Raw genomic sequence first — 10816 nt, forward strand, 5'->3', positions numbered from 1 at the left:
CTGATATAATGTGATTTGTGACGAAGTGGTGAGGGGAGGTCGGAGAAAATGTGACATCACAAAGTAAACAAAAAATATAACAGGATCTGAAAACACAATATTGGGGATGGGAGATTTAAGGATAAACATTTTTTTAAAAAATCTGTTTTTTAACGTTTACGGGGGAGGGGGTTAAAAATAGCCAAAATTGTGTGACGTCAAATGTGGACGGACCCTAATGAGAAACTTATAATTTATACCTACTACATATTCTATCCAACCCAAATGGCTGAAAAATAGTTTTAATACATTATTATTTATTTATAATTAAATAACATAATAATATATTCTATAACCAACATGTCATGACTGCGATTAAATAGCAAAATTATGTAGTGTTGGTACAGGCGAAAGCAGGGGTCAGGAAATAGCAGAGGATGTCTAGTTCCACAGATCGCCACTAAGACTGCAGCCATGGTAAGTGGTATAATGGTAAGGCTATAATACCTCATAAATAAAACCTAACTAGGTAATCATATAGAACTATACAATTTGCTGTCTACTGCAGGGATCCCAACCTTTTCTATGCCCCGCACCCCTAAGAAAAGTTTATTTTCGCACCCCCTACAAATTTAATAACACTCAAAAGTCGAGAACCTTTTTTAAGCTTTGCTTTCGTCCAAAATAATCTGTCTAGAATTCAAATGCAGTCCTTTTTAAGTTTTCTCCAAAAACCTATCAATAATCCAGAGACTACAGATAAAGGAATGGCTCTCGACGATATGTTTGAGACGCATTCTGCTGTTTTTGAACATATTCGGCACGGACCACAACCTGGAGAGACTGTTGGTTTTGGGTAAGGTAGCCGCCAGGGAAGGCAAAGCAGAGGAAGAGCTTACTGGGGGCAGACTTCATTCTGCCGTGAGAGAAACAGGATCGAGAAGGGTGGAAAGTCTTGGTCGCTCAAAATGTGACGGAATTTCAAAGTGGTCACGATCCTCAACTGTGAGGGAATGACCAAGAAGAGAGGATTATTAATTGAAGAATCCAATCATATAATCATCAATTTAAATTAATTTCAACATCATCCAGTTGGAATTGACTGAGCTCTCAAAAGATATCATTGTGAAGTCCTTATTCTAAGAAAAATGCATATTGAAGTATCAAAACGTATTCAGCTGAGAGGTCATCCATAGACTGAAACCGCATATGGTGTGAACCGTGTGCCGTACTAAACTTATGATTTCTATTCATGGAAATATATTTTCATATTACCTATACAATATATATTTTTATGTCAAAATAAATTATTGAAATTATAGGCACTAAAAATAATTTATGTATTTATTGGTCCCGAAACCAAATATAAATCACATTTAAAAAATTAGGGCATTGTTTTAGCATAGATATTTACAGTAATATAATTGTACATCTTGAAGTGTATCAAATTTAAGTTTCTTAAAATGTAACCTTAATTGGTTACTTAGAAAACGTTCCCCAACTTTACATATTTAAAATTAATATAGTTTGGCTTTGGTTATCGTATATTAGCTATACTCATGGTTTGAAATATTAATTACACTATTGACCTCAGGGTCGCGCCAAAGGGTAGTTACAGTCTGGGTGCCAACCTAATATTGCCACGCCCCCCAATATAAAAGTATTTTAAATTGGAAATATACAAGAAATGAAAAAAGGTGAATTCTTTATTTTATTGTCTTCAAAATATTTATATTAGATATAACCCAATTATCTCATCATTTTTGCTACAATCTTTAGTAACATGAACGAAAATTGCGCCAGCTTTTTTACTGTCAATCAAACCTGTTCATTATAATAATGCCTTTTTAAATGTTATAGCTTAATGGTTCGGTTAATTTCCTGGCTATGTATAATTACTAGAAAACTTTATGGCTAATTATGATAGGACACTGAACCATTCTATTGAGAGTTCTAGAAAGAATACTTTTAAGTACATTTTGTGCAAATGTGATGCATGTCATTAGTCATAGATTGGAGATCTTGAACTCATAAATAGGTATAATATTATGTACATGTGTATAAATATATTTTGCATTAATTCTTCGATTTGGTACCCTTTGATAAGATGGTGTCACTCTTCGGTAGTATGCAACAAACATAGGTACTTCATATATTTCAACATTTGATTCAGTTTACGTAATTAAATTGAATATATTATTATATCCGTGAATGGCTTGAATATGCTTAGATTATAATATGTTTTTGGATGATTTTAATTTTAAGTAAAATGCTTGTACATTCTCAACAAACTAAAATTTAAAACATTCCAGATTTACCACAGAATACCAACTGTTGCCCTGAGAATTGATGTTATTTGGTTGGTATAAATATTTGGTATTATAGAATTAATGTATTCAGTATTTTGCCGCCCCGGTGTGGCGCGTCCCTGCACTTTATATTAAAAAACAGGAATTAATAACATATCAACCAGATTAATTAATAAACATAATCGTTCATTTCAAAAATTAATAAATAATAGTATTCTATGTATTCACTTGTTAATAACACTGACATTTAAGAATTTTTCACCACAGATTCATTTATTTCACTTTTAAAATGTTTTCCTCCTGGTGACAAAACTTGAATATTCGACGAATAAACAACATGCTCCGTGCGGATCGAATCGGGTGAGCTGAACGGTTCAGCAAATGGAAATTTGTGAATAAGAATTGAAGAATTGGTTGAGCTTTTGTTTCCGGCTCCGGCCGATGATCGTACACCAAATCTGGCAAACGAGTCACTCCTTCCTTCTTCTGGCATGTTCTGCGACAGGAAGCTAGATTTTAATCTTCTTAATGTTTGAGTTCTATCCGATTCTATGGCGGCTGACTCGTCATCAATTTCACACGACAGTAACTTTGTCTTCGGTTTGTTTTCCATTTCTCTAATGGTTCCATTATTATTTATGGATACACTGTGATGCGATATTCCTCTATCTCCAGGGTTAGTTATCGTTGTGGTTTTAGTTACGACATATTCTTCAGGATTGTCAGTAGATGTCTTAGAAACAGTTTCGTGTGTCCTCATTATACCAGATTTCAGTTCTTTTTCATAGCGAGCCCTCAATAAATCTACACCGTTCAAGTTTTGTCTCTTCTCTTTGATCTCGTACGACACGACATTTGGTATCATGGACACAGGCGAAGAAACGCACCGATTTTCACTTTTATAGGTGGAATTTGATCTCACCTCGCATGATGACATTCTGGAAGATTTTTCAATGACATTCTTCACTTCTGGATCAACATTCCAAGAATTAGACGGCATTGCAGTGCTGCAGTCATTAGGAAAGTGACAACTCGGCGTTACAAGTTCACCCATCTTAATTCGTACACTTTCCACATTACTAAACTCATCCATAATAAATATAAAAGGTTCAATTAAGCGACAGAGCACAACTTGAGATCTGAAGCACTCAGTTGATAATAGATAATATCAAGGTGTAGTACTTTTTTTAATATAACCAAGACAGCAGGTAATGTAATCGACACCTTTAACCACAGATAAGATAATATAGAAACAGCTTAGATATATTAGGTATGTAGATGTAGCCACTAACTTAAATGTATGCACTTTAGCATAGATATTTATGTGTTCAACAGTTCACAGTTTTTATTCGGCCAAGAATAAGTAATTGGATATCAAATTATTGTTTACTATGTGAGATTGTAAGATAATTAATAGGATTTGTTTGTTCTTTGATAATCTTATCAAATTGAGTAAAAAATGTGTAGGGTGAAATTATTAATTGAAATGGGTTAGGTATAGTATCTTACTATGTAATGAAGTAGGCACATAAGAGAAATAATCTTAAGAAAATAATATATACTTGACCTCAGATGACATTTGGTCCACAATCGCTGTTTCTTTTACGGCATTTGACTTAGCTCGGTAATGCCAAAATGTATACATAATAGTCATTTTTGCATTTGCGTAGGGTTTCTGTAGTTCTATTACTTTTAAGTACATTTAATTACCGGTTTTATGTTTTTATTTCCCGTAATTTACATTTAAAATACCCCAAATTCAATTAAAATTAGGCAGATATGCAAATTAAAAATTCAATTAAATGCATGGAAATCATTGAAACAAATTGCTGACATGAGTGCATTTCTATTTATAGACACATCTACAGTGCCCAAGGCCGAGGTTACGCTACGCGATCGATCGCGGCTTAAGCGTCGGCCTATAGCGTCATGTGTCTCAGGTTCGAATCCTGGGTCTGACAAATACACATATTGTTTTTCAATTTGTGTTTGAGTCAGGGTATGGCCCTAATAGGTTGAGCAAGTGGCTGACATCCATTTCTCATAAAACAAAATCTGTTAATACAAACCTCCACTCTGTGGAGGCCCATATGATCTTATTAGGATCGGACATGGTCGGAATTTCACTGTTTTTCAGGTCGGATATTACGGTCACTTGTTGCTGATATTTTTCATTCTTAATGTTTACATAATTTCTTAATTTTGTTTGTTGATTTTTTACATCTGTTATAATAATGTAGGTACCTAATAAATAATCAGCAAAGAAAAACATTAACCTAACCCAGGGGTCGGCAAACCGCAGCTTGCGAGCCACATGCGGCTCTTTGGGTATTGGCGTGCGGCTCTTTGCCAAAATTCCCAATTAAAATTTTTTACAAAAAAGGTATGATTGTTGTCGTTTTAAATCCGCCCATTGCAAAAATCGACAAATTAAATTTTTCTCCATTTCATATTGACACGAGCACTTTTGAAATAGATTTTTTTTGTGTATTTAACAAGCAAAGAGTTATGTAGCTCCAAATTTGTAGGTCTTGCCACCAAAATTGAGGATTTGGAGAGAGAAAAGTACAATTTAATTTAACAACACAGCGGAGCGCTCTAAAAGATCTACATAATAAGGTAGATACTACGATGAACAATATAAATGTGTCACTAAATTTCAAAACCCGCTATAACACTTTTTTGAAATAATTAGGATATCGTTGAATTCGTTATTAAAATCTCTACATGAAAAGTTTATCGCCTTTTTCAAAAGCCGCTACGATTAACTGTCATTTATGAAACAAAATTAATGTGTCTATCAAATCCCGCTATAACACTACTGAAACATTCAAAAACCTTTTTATTTCAAAAAGTTTTTATTGATTTTCTCAACATAATGAAAAAGTGTTATAGCGGGTTTTGAAACTCAGCGACACAAATAGCATTTAGAGAAGCCAAATAACCGATGAGAATTTGGAGACACGCCTAAAATTGAAAACTACAAGTTATATACCAAGCATACAGACACTCTCCAAAGAAATGCAAGGAAGGTCATTTTTCACATTTTAGTTTTAAGGAATGCGTGAAAATTGTATGTAACTCATTTTCTGTAAAAATTATATTTATGTCAACAATAAAAAATCTTATATTTGCATTAGTTATATTCGCAAAATCTTCTTCACTTGATAAATAAACAATAACATTCACTAAAATGAATAATATTTATAAAAATATAATATGTATGGCTCTCGAATTTTTTTTTTACCGTTGTGATACTCATATTTGGCTATTTTGGTACAAGAGTTTGCCGACCCCTGACCTAACCGAAAAAAAAATATTTTTTTAAAAACGGTACATGTTCAAATACATGCGTTACCATGATCTTACTCCCTACTTCATTTATCGTGTGTCAATTTATGGCTACGGCTGTATGTTGTAGCTTAACTACTGGGAAATGGCGTATTTCAAAAAAATACTACCTTATTCTTAGGTCAATAATTATTATAAAGCAATCATTATTCGTAGGATGTTTATCACATTTGAATGGTCAAATAAATAACTTATAATCAGTATCTTTAGAATTATCTTCAAATGTGTTAATCGTACCCATTTTTTTAATAATAAAATGCCTAATTCTTGTCAAATTTGGGATCACAAAGATTATAAAATATAATTTTTTATCGTAAATATGTCACTAAATAATGTTAACATTAATTTTACTAATGGTTTTGTAAATGCGTTTAAAACTTAATTAATCTAAAAAATCTTAACACCACCGCACATGGATGTACTGAAATATGACTGTATATTCTAAAACATTGGAGCGAGAAGTTTGAAAGAATATTATTTTATGCAATGACATTAATATGGACGAATCATCTGGAAAAGAAAATGACACTCACTTTATTATCGGGTCTGCCGAATGGCATAATCTGTTCTAACGACATTACAATAAAGGTGATATTACTATAAATTCCTGATGCTTTTCGTTGGGTCTGCCGAATGGTTCGATTCGAACGGGTTCGCTCAAATGAACATTGACATTAGAAACACAGCTCTAACGCCATTACAATAAAGATCATAATTATTGCTATAAATTCCCGATGCGTGATATCGCATAATGGAAATTGCTTGACGTCCACCTATGCATGCGAATTTACTTGCTAGCTACTGTATTGAGTGCGTCGTCCATTAATAATGTCATTGATTTTATGTAATAAAAATACTTTATGCAGTCATCAAATGTTTAAAATAAATATAAAGGATAATAAGGCTTCAAAATTATATAAATAGATTATCTACAATGTTTAAGGAATGTCCAGGGTTATGCTCTGAAAATACCATAAAGCTCCATTTTGACCTACGCTGAGCATGTGGGCCGTTAAGTCGGTAAAGGTAAAATAAATACAGATACATACGAAATGAAGTGCTGAAAACAGATTTTGAATGTTATAGACAGCTAAAAGGACAGAGTCACCAAGCTGGACATTCAAGATAGACTCTCCCTAGCTTAATTTGCCCAAATCAACCTGAAAAACTCCACGTCAAGTTGAATATCAGTGAGGACGAGAAATAGTCTCCTACCGATGATTATAACTGCAGGACTGGTTTTCAGTGTCTGAGTAACTTAAGTAGGAAAGTGCATGATCAGCGGTGGAAGTGATGAGGTGCTGGTGGCATGTTGGCGGTGTAAGAGTACAGAAGCTAGTTTTATCAAAATCATTATCAAAGTAATATGGTGTTATCTCTGGCTTGTGTTGTAAAATAGTCAATAATAAATTACTATAACATTTTTTCAAAATACACCCCCCAGATTATTTTTCTGTGTACGTCAATCGAAGCAAAGCATATCATAATAGCGCCTGTACACATGCATGGATTTACTTGCACCAATAGTGTGTATTTTAAACTATCACGATAATATCTGTTTACACGTAAAAATACCGACTGATTCTCGAATATTAATCTTTAAGAGTAAGCAAGACGTGATGTTGTTATTTTAGGGTACTATTTCACAGATCGTGGAAATCATTTAACCTCAAAATGTGTCTCTGCACGGTGTAGTTCATTTTTTACCGGAAAGTTTGCTACTATTGTTCTACTGCACAGGCGCAGATATTGCGTGGTTCAATTGTCGCATGAAAATTCAGAAGCTTCTGAACTTGCAATTTACATTATAATACGTGTTTAGATGCATTTTTTTGTTATGGTCGTGATCAGTGGCGGCCGGTGATCTTCAGAATAGCATTTTCTGGTAGTGCACAATGGTTTACCTTCTATAAAGAGAAGATCTTCTCTCACCCTGTCACGACCCAGCATAGGGCAAGCACAAGTTCGCGCCACTTCTCTCGGTCCATCGCCAACTCTTGTGCCTCCCGCCATGTCAGACCTGCAGCACGTAAGTCTCTTTTGTGGCACCGCTGCAGGGTGAGGGAGGGCCGGCCATGGCGACGGAATCCTTGAGGCTGTGCCACAAGGGTACGAAGTGTCACACTCTTTGGCGGCATCACGAACACGTGTCCTAGCCACGTCTAAAGTGTCCTAAAGCGTCTCTATACGATTACCTCAATCACCGAAGTCTGCCGTGTCCATAAGCTAAGATAATATCTTAGTGTAAAATGACTGAAACGTCGAACTTCTCAGAAGGTAAATTAAATATGTCTTTGTTTATATTATATTATTCTATTTCTTAAAAAAGTTTTTGAGGAGTTAAAATGATTTAATATCAATAAAGAAATATAAATGTCACGGTTTATGGCTTTACGCTCCGAACAATACGTCAGCTAAATATGAACCGTCGTAAAAACGGATGACGTCTGGGTAATTCACTTTGTTAAAAGTGCATAGCAGTATGTTTATTTTTTAAATCTCATATTATTATTAATTTACGTGAAATTATAAAATGAACTAACATTACGTGGGTAATATTTACGAGGGTGGGTCAATAATTCCTTAGAAAAAAGCATTAAAACAGTTTTTATTTTTGTATTTTTTTTTATTTCTCAACATAATCTCCTTGGAGCTCAATACACTTGGTTAGACGTTTCTCAATTTTTTTTAAACCGTCAGAAAAATAAGTTTTCGGAAGGTCCTCAAAATAAGCATTTGTCCGATCGATGACTTCTTCATTTGAAAAAAAACGTTGTCCACTTAGCCATTTTTTTAAGTTTGGGAAAAGGAAAAAGTCACTGGGGGCTAAATCTGGCGAATACGGTGGGTGGTCGACCAATCCGAACTTCAATTCTTCAATTTTAGCCATTGATCGTAAACATGTGTGAACACGGGCATTGTCCTGATGAAAGAGGATTTTTTTCCTGTTTAAATGAGGCCGTTTTTCTTCAATTTTGTTTTTTAGCTGGTCCAGTAAAGATGCATAATAATCCCCTGTTATTGTTTTTCCTTTTTCCAAATAGTCAACGAAAATAATTTCACGTGCATCCCAAAATACAGTAGCCATAACCTTACCAGCTGATTTTACGGTTTTCGCCTTCTTTGGACATGGTTTGCCTTCGCAATCCACTGCTTTGACTGTTCTTTCGTCTCGGGAGTATAGTGGTGTATCCATGTTTCATCTACAGTCACAAAGCGACGAAAAAATTCATCCGGATTGCGTTGCATGAGCGACAACAGGGCTTTAGAGGCCACCACCCTATTGCGTTTATTGTCGACTGTGAGCAAACGCGGCACCCATCTTGCAGAAATATTTTTCATGCCCAATTTGTCATGTAAAATAGAAATGACGCTACCTTTTGAGATCCCTGTAACCTCAATTATCTCACTCAACTTTAATCTTCGGTCACTTAACACCATATCGTGGATTTTATTGATCATTTCTGGTGTAGTCACCTCTACAGGACGTCCTGAGCGTGGTTCATCCTTTGTTGATGTACGACCACGTTTAAATTCATTTAACCAGTTATAAATAGTTGCAAGTGAAGGAGCAGATATGCCGTGAACTAAATCCAACTCATTTTTTATTTCCTTTGCTGTTAACCCTTTTATATTAAAATGTTTAATAACAGCTCTAAACTCAATTTTCTCCATTTTCCATTTTTCCATTTTCCACAAGCAAATTTTTTTTTAAATGTACGAAAAACACACAACAACCCGACCAATCTGATTGAAACTTCGCAGCATACTGAATCGGTAGTGCCGCTGCATGAAAACAAACCGCTTACAGTACTAGTCGCGCCACCTGTCGGCTTTTCTAAGGACTTATTGACCCACCCTCGTATATTGTAAATCAACGTTCATTCAAACACAGTTTTATTTCTGATGTATTTATATGTCATTAAAAGTATGTTTCTCTTATATTATCGTTCTTATTTAATATTCAGATACAACCTACTACTCATGTAGTGCTGCTGTGTTTTCTTTTTATTATATTGAATGTATTTGAGTGATTTAGAATAAATGCGGCAATTTTTATTTTCGTAAAATGTTGGCGATTCATTAAATGTTAAAATATGTAAAATTGTTTAAAATTAACTCGCCAACATTGTTATAAAACAGAAACTGACGTTTTTGTTTCTAGAGTTCTAAATTTCTTGCGCCGATCATAAGTGTGTAAAAAATGCTACTACAGGAACATTGGACCACCGTTTAAGTAGTATACAATGACCTCACTGTAATCCTGTGCAAACTGAAAATCTATTTTTTGGATCGCAATCGCTTTGCGCTCATGAACGGAGTATTGTTCATAATACTGCTACATGTTCTACTTCGCGAAGTGAGTGATACACATATGAATAACAATGAAAAGTTGAGTGATATCTTCAAAAATGCAGGCAGTGCATAGCACTTGCATGGTATTAGAGGAGCCACCGCTGGTCGTGATAATACGTACTGTCAGCAGTAAATTTATGCACGTGTAAATGGGGTATAACTGCTAATAATTATGTGCATATTTTTCAAAACAATTTTAAAATAAAAATAGAATTTATTATTTTCCCATGAAATTGAAATTGATAAAAGATATGGAAAGGAATGACAAAATTGAATGATTACAGATTTTTTATCCGACATATATTATTATTATCCATTGAGATATGATAAAATATAAATGGCAATGACAAAATTTCACACCTTGAGACAGCACTTATCTATAGTAATAAAATTTGATTAGTAAACCTCATTTACCATTACCATTTTCACTCCCAAGCCATATAGATCTTCATGGAGTGGTTATATTGACTGACTTTTTTACTATTAAACATCATAATAATTCATGAATGATCCTTCTTTTGCAGTATTTCGTAAATGCTTTTGCTGCATATCGAATTGTGGACACATCGGTATTCAGAAATAGTCATATTATATGTACTAGCACATTATATATTTGCTTATACTGCTTATACTACTCAAGTTGTAATCATAACAATTGAAACATAACATAACTAACACGAGACTTCCTCAATATATTTGATTCACCCACAAATTTTATGTATTTGACCATGGGATATATTAAATGCATTGTAAATATTTCTTGCGGTGAAATTTTTTGTTGCAGTCAATTTCAATAACATTGTATTTTAATGAGGTACATA

The sequence above is a fragment of the Rhyacophila brunnea genome, unplaced genomic scaffold (assembly GCF_057557595.1).
Source record: "Rhyacophila brunnea isolate RB1 unplaced genomic scaffold, BYU_Rbru_1.0 scaffold_6, whole genome shotgun sequence".
Lineage (NCBI taxonomy): Eukaryota > Metazoa > Arthropoda > Insecta > Trichoptera > Rhyacophilidae > Rhyacophila > Rhyacophila brunnea.